The sequence below is a fragment of the Bos grunniens genome, chromosome 29 (assembly GCF_055505025.1).
Source record: "Bos grunniens cultivar Pamir isolate PY7600 chromosome 29, Bosgru_T2T1.0, whole genome shotgun sequence".
Lineage (NCBI taxonomy): Eukaryota > Metazoa > Chordata > Mammalia > Artiodactyla > Bovidae > Bos > Bos grunniens.
In genome coordinates, this window is record NC_141193.1 from 33,135,854 (window position 1) to 33,149,133 (window position 13,280).

The window sequence follows — 13,280 nt, forward strand, 5'->3', positions numbered from 1 at the left end:
TTTAGGTACCTGAAATCCTCTCTCAAGTCTCCGCCAAAATCTATTTTCTCAATGCTAAACATTGCCAGTACTTTCAACAATACTCACAGAACACAAGTATGTGCTTTTTTGAACCTTCCCTTTGAACATACTTGGACTTAGTATTTCTATACTACTTTCCAGTTTCTCTGAAGCCCTCCAACCAGTCCCTTCCTGTGGCTTCTCCACAAGTCTTTACTCTCTTTACACTTCATAGATCCACTCACAGGTCATTTTGTTCATCTATACTGCACAATAATCAGAACATTTTAATAATCAGAACATCAGAACCTAGCATAGAAATCATAACCTACACTATGGTAAACTTCGTTTATAGGAAAACAATTCCAAAATTTCAATTCTGAGAGGAAAAAGAATTACACTTGACTCTTGAATATCATGACCAAATATATCATAAATCTTCTAGCAATCTCTGCAGGTCAAAGATTTGGGAAGATGACAAGCCAATGCCTTCTGACAAGCTGCAAGATAAAGTTAAGCTCAAGGCCAACATTAAGAATGAGAGTTCAGATAGCATCACTTATCTATCATAGATGACAGACAGACAGAAAGAAAGACAGAACGACCATGTTTTACCAATGCTCCAGAGCCTCAGAGAGCCTAATAATTCATAAGCAACTAACTATACTGAAGTATTAATTATTAACCAACTGAATGACTCTATAATAAATGCAGGATCACTGTGAGGTTTCAGAAGGGCCACTGGCAGGGTGATAGAGTAAAAAAATGACCGGAGTTAAAATCAGATGAAATTTAAGTCCTGGCTCTGCTCTTCACCAGCTATAGTTCTAATAGAAGCCTCTATACCTATGAGCTACAAACTGTTGTTTCCCTTGAGCAGTCTCAAGACAGATATGGGTCAAGAGGCAACCAAGGAGGGGAAGTGATTTATGTCTGTTTTTCTGTAAAAAGCATATAAAAACATATACATGCATGCTCAATTGTGTCTGACTTTATGACCCCAGGGACTGTAGCCCACCAGGCTCTGCTGTCCATGTAATTTCCCAGGCAAGAATACTTAAGTGGGTTGTCATTTTCTACTCCAGGGGATCTTCCCATCCCAGGGATGGAACCTGCATCTCCTGCATTGGCAGGCAGTTTCTTTACCACTGCACCACCTGGGAAGCTCAATCAAGCATGCTATAAAAAGCATGAAGATACAGTGCTGAAGTAGAAAAAAGGGAAAGAAAACACTTTTCAAGTAGCCATTATGTGCAAGTATACTTTCAGTCAGTTCAGTCACTCTGTTGTGTCCGACTCTTTGCGACCCCATGAATCACAGCACGCCAGGCCTCCCTGTCCATCACCAACTCCCAGAGTTCACCCAGACTCACGTCCATCGAGTCGGTGATGCCATCCAGCCATCTCATCCTCTGTCATCCCCTTCTCCTCCTGCCCCCAATCCTTCCCAGCATCAGAGTCTTTTCCAATGAGTCAACTCTTCGCATGAGGTGGCCAAAGTACTGGAGTTTCAGCTTTAGCATCATTCCTTCCAAAGAAATCCCAGGACTGATTTCATTTAGAATGGACTGGTTGGATCTCCTTGCAGTCCAAGGGACTCTCAAGAGTCTTCTCCAACACCACAGTTCAAAAGCATCAATTCTTCGGTGCTCAGCTTTCTTCACGGTCCAACTCTCACATCCATACATGACCACAGGAAAAACCATAGCCTTGACTAGACGGACCTTTACATACTAAATAAAACCAGACAGGGATTCAGAGGAATGTGCTCACCAACAACCACTTCTTTCTACTTTATCACATCTGGATTCCACAGCCATTAGTATAATACACAGTCAAGATAATCAAAGATTTTAAGATACCCATAACATCAAAGCCAGAAAAAATCTTAAAGGTCATCTAATCTGATCCGCTTACATAACAGGTGAGAATACAGAGGTCCAAAAAGTACAGAGAAACTGCATAAGACCACACAGAAATTTAAAGGTGAGGACTGGAACCCAAGTCTTCAGACACGCTGCCAAAGAATTTTCCAACTATACTTGAGGTAATTCTAGCCCCTCTGTACCTTCACTGACCTGAACTATGCTACTTCTGATTTACATTTAGATCAGTCAAATCTAGCCAGTGGCAAATACAGAAATATATAAACACATTCAGGCTGGACTTGAGATTGATATTTACTAAATGTCTGCCACGAGGTAAGCAACAGAAAAGATAAAATAATTTCCTGTTCCTCAAATAAGTCAAGTGAAAGTTATGTACACCTTTTACTGCAGCTGTAAGTTCTTCATTCAAGTACAATTCAAATAATTTTTAATGTGTACTTACTTATAAGGTTCTATGCCAGAAACCAGGGATATAGAGATAAATAAATGAGTAGGGGCTTAGGGAAATTCCCTGGTGGTCCAGTGGTTAGGACTCTGTGCTTCCACTGCAGGGAGCCCAGGTTAGAACCCTGGTCAGGGAACTAAGATCTTGCATGCTATGCAGTGCAACCAAAAAAAAAAAGAGTAGGAGCTTAAAGAATAAATGGGTCAGATAGTAGTCTTTGACTCTAGACTATAAGAATTCACTTGGGGCTTTTTAAAATACTAGATGAAGTACTTAAGAGAGGATGTACGCTAATACCCTCAATTTACTTTGAAATGCATTTTTAAAAATAAGATACATTAATGGCTGACCATAGGGATGTGATATAATATACATGTCAACATATAATGGAAGTGATAAAGCAAGTTAACATGAAAATATTAATGATATAAGAATCTATATGGTGATTATACAGGCATTCACTATAAAATTCTTCCAGCTTTGCTGTATGTTTCAGATTTTCCTAATAAAGGGAGGGAGGGGTGGATACCACTGCTTGAACTCTGATTTTAATTGGTCTGGGATAGGCCCAGACACTGAAATATTATCTTGACCAAGGAAAACAGACAATAAATAAATGAATGATTTTGATAGAGAACAATGATGGCAAGTATACTCCAGACCTTAGGAAAAACTTAAGTGTGAGAGTATGGCGTTGTATGCAACATGAAGGTAAAAAAAATAGGACACAGCAGTCAGAGAGGGCCTTTTATTTTCTGTAATGAACACAGCTATAGTCAGAAAAATGGCCCCTTCTAAGCAGTTCTAGATCTGTACAATGAAGCTCCGTGTTAAAAATAAAAGATGACATGGTTGATTAAGAAAAGGCTGAGAGATGACAATGAGAAAGGAGATATGGTCTGGAGGAGGGGACCAGCTGCTATTTGTCTGTACTGAGGACTCTGTGGTGCCTTGAGCTCACACAATAGGACTTGGAGTTTAGGAGAGGCCTCTGAATGCCTAAACAAAGTTGCCAAAATTCTTTAAAAGTATCCGAATAGAAGCTCCTGGACCAACCATCTTTACAAACAGGGTTTCAGACATCACTTAGGTCTGATATTTTAATAACTACTAACATTAGTGGAATTTACAAGAAAACTTGGAAATCTGTTTGGTTGGTATCTTTTCCTCATTCAGTCATGCAAACATTTATTCATCTCCTACTTTTTGTCAGGCTGTGTTAGGTGCTGGGGATAAAATAGTGAATAACTCAGAAGAAAAATCTCAGAGATGCTGCCAGTCACCCAGGGTCACACAGCTAGTGGGCAGCAGAGCCAGGGACCTGAAATGAAATCTGTGTGACTATAGAATCACCTCTCTTTCCACTGCACTATGCCTTACTGTTCACTCAAGAGGCAAAGGAATGGACTACATAACCTCTAATAATACCTCAGGCCATTATTTAAATGAAGATGGGAAAGGAAAAAAAGAAATAAACCTATCTCATATATTAATCACATTTTTCAGTTCCAACAACTTAGAGCTGCTGAGACTTGCATGACCAGCACTCCACCCAAGACTGGGGAGTACATGCCCTTGACACCTGGTTATGAGAATCTGATCTTTAATTAAATCGTGCCAGGAGGTTTTCTTTGGCAGGAGCCTGGAATGTTGCAGTCTTGAATTTGCTGAGGGACGTCCTTCGGACAAGTCAAAGACATTCCCGCTATGCAGCGTCCAGTCACTTGCACTGGTTTAGCAACAAGAAAGCAAGTGCTGAGATAGCAGAGAGGAAAACTGGAAGCTGTTTCTGGGCATAGAAAAACTACTTTAATTTCTGACCCTCAGTTTCCTCTTTGGTAAAATACAAGTAAGATTGTCTTTTTCACAGTTATTATGAGAATATAAAAGCATATATAAAGTCCCCAGCATACTGTCTGACACAAAACAGATATTCAATAAATACCTGTTATCTCCAATTACCTAACCCATTTCATCTCTTTTATCACTAAACTTCTCATTCCAGCCCAATGTGATTTCACGCTCTTGCCTTTGCCCACACTGTTCTCTCTGCCTAAAACATCCCAACTTGTCTGCCAAGAAAATTCCTACTCATTCTTCAACACTCAGCTTGACTCACTTCCTCTACAAAACCTTCACACAGCCCTCCTATTTCTACCTTGCCCCAAATTTAATAGCATTTTATACATAATTCTGTGCAGCAGGTTCCATATTTCATGATATTAATCTCACCAGTCCATGAACAAGTCATGGAACAAAACTAAGTACGATTAATGTCTGTGTCCCCAAGACAGCACAGACCTGGCACAATTAGGTAACTAGTAATGGTTAACTGACTAAGGCAGCCTGGTTTAGAGAAGAAAAACACAGGGGCTGGAAGTATCTTATAAAGTCAGCTAATTCAAAATTTTTATTTTATAGTTCCAATATGAAACCCATGGGGTATGTAACTTACCTAAGATCACTCAATGAAACAGTGCAAAGGACATGACTAGCCTGATTATTCAAATTCTCCTAAAAATACTTTTTCCACTAATTATAACTTGAGACAGAATGAACAAAGAGCTTTATCTGGAAAACTTGGAAAAAATTGTACCTGTAAAGCAAAATGGAAAAAGCAGAGAGATATGGAGTCAAAGATTTAACTTACACTGACAGACCTTCACCCTCCCCTCACCCTACCAATAATACCACACATCTTCCTCACTCCTATCACCCCTGCAGATGACTTGGAGAAATCAACACCAGAGGTCTTATAATCCTCTTCTATCATCTTGGGCAATTCCTGACCTGCATCTCCAATGCAGGAGACAGAAGAGACTTGGGTTCAATCCCTGGGTCGGGAAGATTCCCTGGAGCAGAGGATGGCAACCCACTCCAGTATTCTTGCTTGGAGAATCCCATGGAGAGGGGAGCCTGGAGGCCTACAGTCCACAGGGTCACAAAGAGTCAGACACAACTGAAGCGACTTACCATGCACACAGTCCAAGTTAATCATTATTCTCATGATCACACCCTAGACTTTATTCCCAAAATGTTCACTGACTGATATCTAGAGTGAATCATCCAAACAAAACCTCCATGTAGCTCACCTGTTCAAGAACTTCCAAAAGCATTCCTAGACTTTATTTTGAGCTTCAATCCACTATCAGTTAGTCCATCACTTCCTTTTTTCCCTAAACATAAATCACTTAAACATCAAAAAACATCAACTCTCTAAAACTCAAAAACAAAAACATGAACAACCCAATTCAAATATGGGCTAAGGATTTGGACAGACATTTCTCCAAAGAAGATATATGCACATAAGCCAATAAGCACATAAAAAGGTGCTTAATATCACTAATGTTTAGGGAAATGCAAGCCAAAACCACAATGAGATACCACCTTACATCCATTAGGAATGCTACTATCAAAAAAACAAAACAAAACAGAAAATAACAAGTGTTGATGAGGATGTGGAGAAACTGGAAACTTTATGCATTGCTGGTAGAAATATAAGACGGTATAGCCACTATGGAAAATAGTAAACAGTTCCTAAAAAAATTAAAATATTATAGAATTACCATATGATTCAGCAATTCTAATTCTTGGGTCTATATCCAAAAATATTGAAAGTTGAGTTTGGAAAAGCTATCTGTACACTCATGTTCATAATAGAATTATTCACAATAGTCAAAACGTGGAAGCAACTCAAGTGTTCATTGACAGATAATGGATAAGCAAAATGTGGTATGGAATGGAATATAATTCAGAAAATGAAGGAAATTCTACAACATGCTACAACACTGATGAACCTCGAGGATTTTATGCTCAATAAAATAAGTCAATCACAAAAAGACAAATAGTGTATAATTCCATTTACATGAGGTACTTACAGTACTCAAAATTATAAAGACAGAAAGTATAATGGTGTTGACTAGGGGCTAGGGGAAGGGAAGGATGAGAAGTTGTTGTTTAACAGGTATAGAGTTTCAGTCTTACAAGATAAAAAGAGTTATGGGGATGGATGGCAGTGATGCTGTGCTGTGCTGTGCTGTGCTTAGTCGCTCAGTCGTGTCTGACTCTTTTCAACCTCATGGACTGTAGCCCACCAGGATTCCTCAGTCCATGGGGATTCTCCAGGCAAGGATACTGGAGTGGGTCGCCATGCCCTCCTCCAGGAAACCTTTCCAACCCAGGGATCAAACCCAGGTCTCCCGCATTGCAGGCAGATTCTTTGCAGTCTGAGCTACCAGGGAAGCCCAAGAATACTGGAAGGGGTAGTCTATCCCTTCTCCAGGGCATCTTCCTGACCCTGGGTCTCCTGAGTTGCAGGCAGATTCTTTACTGGCTGAGCTACCAGGAAAGTTCCATGGTGGTGATGGTTGTACAATAATGTATTTTTAACACCACTGAGTGGTACACTTGAAAATTATTAAGATGGTAAACTTTATATTATGTGCATTTACCACAATAAAAAAGAAAAAAGTAAGGAGAATTAGAATTTATCATCTAATAAATACACTACAATGTGCCGAAAGTACACAGTGGTATCAAGAGTCATATTACCCCATTAATGCCAGAGTAAAGATCAGTAAAATGAGACTTAAGATATTAACTGTGGACACTGGATAATTGACTCTCAGTAAAATTTGTAGGATAATAAGATGGCTTATAATAAAATTTCTCTGCACATGTATATACTAAACCACCCTGATCAAAAAACAAGAAAAATCTACCCCCTTGCCTCCTCTTCCTTTCCAAAATTCAAGTGGCAAAATCCCAGCTTCAGGATAGTTGAGCTTAACTCTCTCCAAACTGCCTCTATACGAAAAGAGCTGAGTATCCTAGAGAACATTACCTGGTTGACTGCTTTAGCTTAAAAATTATGACGCTCTTCCTACTTAAGATTCAGTTCAATTCAGTCGCTCAGTCGTGTCCAACTCTTTGCAACCCCATTAATCGCAGCACGCCAGGCCTCCCTGTCCATCACCAACTCCAGAAGTTCACTCAGACTCGCGTCCATCGAGTCAGTGATGCCATCCAGCCTTGCCTCAAATCACCAATTGGGATTCTCATCTACCCCTTCCCTCAGGCAATGATCCAACTTTCAATGAGAAAACAAAAATCTTCTCAGGAGAACTCTATCTTCTTACTCCTAAATCTGTATGTTTCCCTGCACCAGTACCACCCACTGTATCATACAATGAAGGAGGTGTCTCTTCTCTTATCAGAAGTTATCCTCCCCTTCTCTCTTCTCCCTCTACTCCTTCACTTGTACTCCCTCTCACCTGGAATGTTCTTCTCCTTCAGCAGCTACATTAACCTCTCTCTCTCTCTCTCACACACATATTCAGTCATTCAGCAAATATTAATACTCATTTAGCTCATACTCATTAATACTCATAATGTAACAATTCTAGTCTAGCTGAATAGAACAAAGCCACTGTGTCCGTGGACTTTATGGATTGATTAGTAAGAGAAGTGAAGAAATAAATAAATAAATATACAATGTCAAGTCCATAATGAAAATTAAACAGTAGTTCATGTGAATATAAATGGACAGGGATGGGGGTGGTACACACGATAATGATCAGGACAGGCTTCTCTGAGGAAAAGACACTTAAGACATGGATGAAGTGCAACAGCAAATCACAGTAATATATGGAAGTATTTTAAGCAAAGGGAGCAGTAAGCACAAATGTCCTAGATAAGAATATTTGGGGCATACAGAATAGTAAAAAGGCCAGCAATACAGAAGTTGAGTGAACAAGGAGAAATGTGGTTAAGAGTTTAAGAGCAGAGATGTAGCCAGAGGTCAGAATAGGCTGGACCTTACAGGCCACAATAAATTTGGATTTTGTATCAAGTGTGAGAAGACACTCAAGAATTTATGTTTTGAATAAACCACTACGGCTGCAGAGTACTGACTGCAGAGGAGCAAAGGAAAAGCAGAGAAACAATTAAGTTATCACAATAATTCACATGAGAACTGATGATGGCTTAAATGGATCACAGTAGGCAGAGAGCATTTTGAAGGTAGAGCCAAAGACTTATTTAGAGACTAAATATACAATGTAAGAAAAAAAGGAAAAACCAAGAAGATCTCTAAATTTTTGACCTGAGCTAGAATAGTGGATGAATATGAACATGCTATGCATCTCCTATTCAAAGACACACACACACACACATCCCTTGACATTCACATACTCCTCCAAACACTATTTATTTCTTTGTTCCCCTTCATAACACAGCTTCTCAAAAGAACTGTCTACTTATACTATCTCCACTTCCTCCTCTTCTGTTTGCCAACTAACACCCTACTATTTGGCCAAAAGTAGTCTTGTCAAGCCTCCTTGTCAATCATCTCCACGTTGCCAATCAAATGGTCACTACTCTGTCCTCATCTTACTCAACCTCCCAGCAGTATTCAATGTAATTGACCTCCCTTCTCTTTCAAATGCTCTACTTTTTTTGGCTTCTGGAAAAGCACATTCACCTAACTTTCCCTCTATATTTCTGTCCATTCCTATCTCCTTTGTAGACTCTTCCTTCACTAGCTATCCTACACACGTCCCAGGCTAGGAAGCTCCTTTCCTCACAATACACTCTGTCCTAGATGTTCATCCATTCCCATAACTTAACATATTATCTATATGTTGATGAAACCCAAGTTTTTATCTTTAGTCCCAAAGCTTTTTCAGACCAATAACTATCTGTTAGATCAGCAGTCTCCAACCTTTTCGGGGCCAGGGACGGGTTTCACAGAAGACTATTTTTCCACAGACAGGGTGGGGGCACAGGGGGAGGGGACGGGGAGGTTCAGTTTAGATGCTAATGCAAGCGATGATTCAGGCAATGTAAGTGATGGGGAGGGGCAGACAAAGTCTCACTCGCTTGCCTCCTGCTGTGTGGCACAGTTACTAACTTGGGCCCAAGAGTTGGGGGCCACTCTTTTAAATATTTTGCCTGCATGTCTCAGTTCAGTTCAGTTCAGTCGCTCAGTCATGTCCAATTCTTTGCGACCCCATGAATTGCAGCACGCCAGGCCTCCCTGTCCATCACCAACTCCCGGAGTTCACTCAAACTCACGTCCATCGAGTCAGTGATGCCATCCAGCCATTTCATCCTCTGTCGTCCCCTTCTCCTCCTGCCCCCAATCCCCCCCAGCATCAGAGTCTCTTCCAGTGAGTCAACTCTTCGCATGAGGGGGCCAAAGTACTGGAGCTTCAGCTTTAGCATCATTCCTTCCAAAGAAATCCCAGGACTGATCTCCTTCAGAATGGACTGGTTGGATCTCCTTGCAGTCCAAGGGAGTCTCAAGAGTCTTCTCCAACACCACAGTTCAAAAGCATCAATTCTTCGGCGCTCAGCTTTCTTCATAAGTACCCTAAAGCTAATTTCAACAAATGGAATTCTGGGTTTTTACAACATGTATCATGAATTTTAATTATATTTGCTTACTTATTATACATCTCTCTCACTAAACAGTAAGCTTTACAAAGGAGCAACTTTGTCTGTTTTATTTATCAATGTATTCTTAGAAATGGGGCTTAATAACAGTAAAACCAAGATTTACTAGACCTTCTCTGTCTAGTAATCATTCACATGCTAACAGGAGAGACAGATACAAAAACCCCAATGACAGTACAACATGGTAAGTGCCACTATGAGTGACAAGACGATGCACATGAATCCAAAAAAGGGGCCCTTAGAATGATACTCAATATTTTGTAATACTGATAAGGGAAAAGAATGTGAAATATATATATAATTACATCACTTCACTGTGCACCTGAAACTAACACAATATTGTAAATCAACTACACTTCAATGAAAAAAAATAAAAATAGAAGCCCTTAACAGCCTAGGAATCAGGGAAGACTTTCTTAAGAAGGTAACTTCAAAGGTATTTTTGCAGGATAAAAGTAAGTACAGCTATAACTGCTGCTGCTGCTGCTAAGTTGCTTCAGTCGTGTCCGACTCTGTGCGACCCTATAGACAGCAGCCCACCAGGCTCCCCCGTCCCTGAGATTCTCCAGGCAAGAACACTGGAGTGGGTTGCCATTTCCTTCTCCAATGCATGAAAGTGAAAGGGAAGTTACTCAGTTGTGTCCGACTCTTAGCGACCCCATGGACTTCAGCCTACCAGGCTCCCCCATCCATGGGACTCTCCAGGCAAGAGTACTGGAGTGAGGTGCCAGTGCCCTCTCCACAGCTATAAAGTACCTACTATATATTCTTTTCTTTTTTATATATAATTATTTTAAACTTTATAACTCAAGATATTTATAAATATCTTCTATTTTATATATGAATATTAGAAAGATTAAAAACCAGTACCTAGTAGGTGAACTGAGGTCAGTTTAGTTTTAATCCCTTTCCCTCTTCCTTCTTTTATTTTGTTTTGTTTTTTGCTATAGCACAAGGTATCACTAAAAATACTTCTCATGCTTGCCACCTACCATTTATTTGACCTTAAAGAAAACACTGTGTTTCTCAGGTGGTGCTAGTGGTAACAGAGAAGGCAACAGCACCCCACTCCAGTACTCCTGCCTGGAAAATCCCATGGACGGAGGAGCCTGGTAGGCTGCAGTCCATGGGGTCGCTAAGAGTCGGAGACAACTGAGTGACTTCCCTTTCACTTTTCACTTTCATGCATTGGAGAAGGAAATGGCAACCCACTCCAGTGTTCTTGCCTGGAGAATCCCAGGGACGGGGAGCCTGGTGGGCTGCCACCTATGGGGTTGCACAGAGTCGGACACAACTGAAGTGACTTAGCAGCAGCAGCTAGTGATAAAGAACCTGCCTGCCAATGCAGGAGACATAAGAGACGTGGGTTCAATCCCTGAATCAAGAGGATCCCCTGGAGGAAGAGCTGGCAGCCCACTCCAGTACTCTTGCCTGGAGAATCCCATGGACATAGGAGCCTGGCAGGCTACCATCTACAGGGTTACGAAGAGTCAGACATGACTGAAGCAACTTAGCACACATGCACACAAAGAAAACACTAAACCTCTCAACCTCAGTGTTCAGTACAGGGCTCAATTACCAGTCTCTAAAGCAAAGCATCCTCTTTCTAGCCCCTTTCTTTCATTTTTAAGGATTGAGGCTCAGTTTTAAACTAGTCAGTGAACAACTCTTGGCATTTCCTCCAGGCTGCAACATCTGAGCATTTTTCATGGCTGAAAATACACTTAGGAACAATCACAATAACATCTATGCAGCACTTCACAGTTTCCAAAGTCTTTTCACACATTTATTATTTCATTTGATCCTTACCAACCCTATGAGTTATTAAATCCCTATTTTACACAGGCCAATGGAAATAAAATGCTTCACCTAGCTCCATCTGGTCTCTCGGCTCTATAGTCTGCCAGAAATTGAATTAAGAAATTGGTGGGGTGCAGAAGGGGAGGGGAGTACAAATGACTCATACAGGGAACTCAGCATCAAGTCCCCCAAGTGGCCCAGAGCCAGGAGAAGTTAACAAGGAAAAAGAGTGTTTCCCTTCCAAAATAATGAGTGTTTAGCTATGGCACAGTGACCTATCACAGGTATCTGTTCTTTTTTCATATCAGCAGCACCTAGAGTCTAGCCTCACAGATAGGCAGAAAGGAAAACATAAGAAAACCCTCTGTACACTGTATGTACACACAGAGTCAGAAGATAATGTGGTATAAAAGCACAGATATCACCTGTAGAGAAGACCTGAGTTTAGGGTCCAGGTCTGCCACTTACTGAAATCAAAAGTTCCCTCCTCTGCATTATTATAGCTCCCTGTGCTTCTCTTACATCACATATCGTTATCACATGAGGTTTCAGATACCCACTCTTAGACTTGCACTGGAAGGCAGCAACTTAGTTCAATTTCCATTTTTGCATCCCCAACACCTGGTACCATAACTAACATAGATGGTTCAGAGAAGGTTTAAGGATGAACAGATATCATATTCAAAGTTTTTTGTTCATAAGCACATTGTCTAGACAGTAAGTATATGTATAATAGCAATCTTGCCTTGTTATCTCTGCTTTCCCTCTCACTGTCCCACACTGAGGACACTCCTGAAAAAAGGTTTGCAGAGGAGAAAACAAATCAGCCCAAAAAGCTAGTTTTCAGAGAGAAAGAAAATGAATGTATACGGTCCTCTTTCCCAAACTACAGTGTTTCCCAATACAGCAACCTCTAGCCCTAAACAACCCCTATCTTACCCAGGCCACTCTCTTCTTCAAAAGACCACTGTTCTTCTCCCTCAGGATTCTTCCTTCTCTCCCTCCAACCCACTCCTGCTATCCTCCTCTTCTTCCCTAGGTTCACAGGTCTGCCTCCCTTCCTTCAGGTCAGCAAAGCTTCTAAGCTGCTAAAGAGTCTTTGTGTACTTCCTAGTTGCTCACCGTTTCCCTGGAGGCTCAGATGATAAAGCATCTGCCTACAATGCGGGAGACCGGGGTTCGATCCCTGGATCAGGAAGATCCCCTAGAGAAGGAAATAGCAACCCACTCCAGTACTCTTGCCTGGAAAATCCCATGGACAGAGGAGCCTGGTAGGCTACAGTCCATGGGGTCACAAAGAGTGAGACATGACTGAGGGACTTCACTTTAGTTGCTCATCTCACTAAAGGAAGTTAGAGCCTCCAGAAAACTCTTGCCCTCCTCCCACACCAGTTCCTAAGTCCTCCCACCCCAGTTCCTAAGTCCTCCCCTTCCCATCTGGCTTACTCATTCTGCCTCTGGGAAATGAGGTGGGGGACAAATCCAGGAAGAAAGACTGCTTACTGTTGGGCCCAAAGCAAGGCAAAGAGGCAGTAAGGAGAGACTGGCGCTTGGGAAAGATAGATTCATGGTGAAAGGCAAAAGTAAGGGAGCTGGGTAGGGAATAGTGTTTGAATTTCACTAACAACATAGCAAAAGTCCCTGCAAACCAGTAACCTGCCAAGAATGAGAAAGCTGAACCAAAAGGAAAA

The 13,280-nt window shown here is 41.1% G+C and overlaps 1 protein-coding gene and 1 non-coding gene across 10 annotated transcripts in view; one reads left to right on the plus strand and one right to left on the minus strand.

The window, feature by feature from the left end:
* PAK1 (p21 (RAC1) activated kinase 1) overlaps positions 1 to 13,280 on the minus strand; it is a 159,127-nt gene that overhangs the window by 79,627 nt on the left and 66,220 nt on the right. The gene's annotated exons all lie outside the window — the stretch shown is intronic.
* Positions 2,398 to 2,470, plus strand: TRNAG-UCC (transfer RNA glycine (anticodon UCC)). The gene has a single exon. It is a non-coding gene; the product is annotated as a tRNA-Gly (tRNA).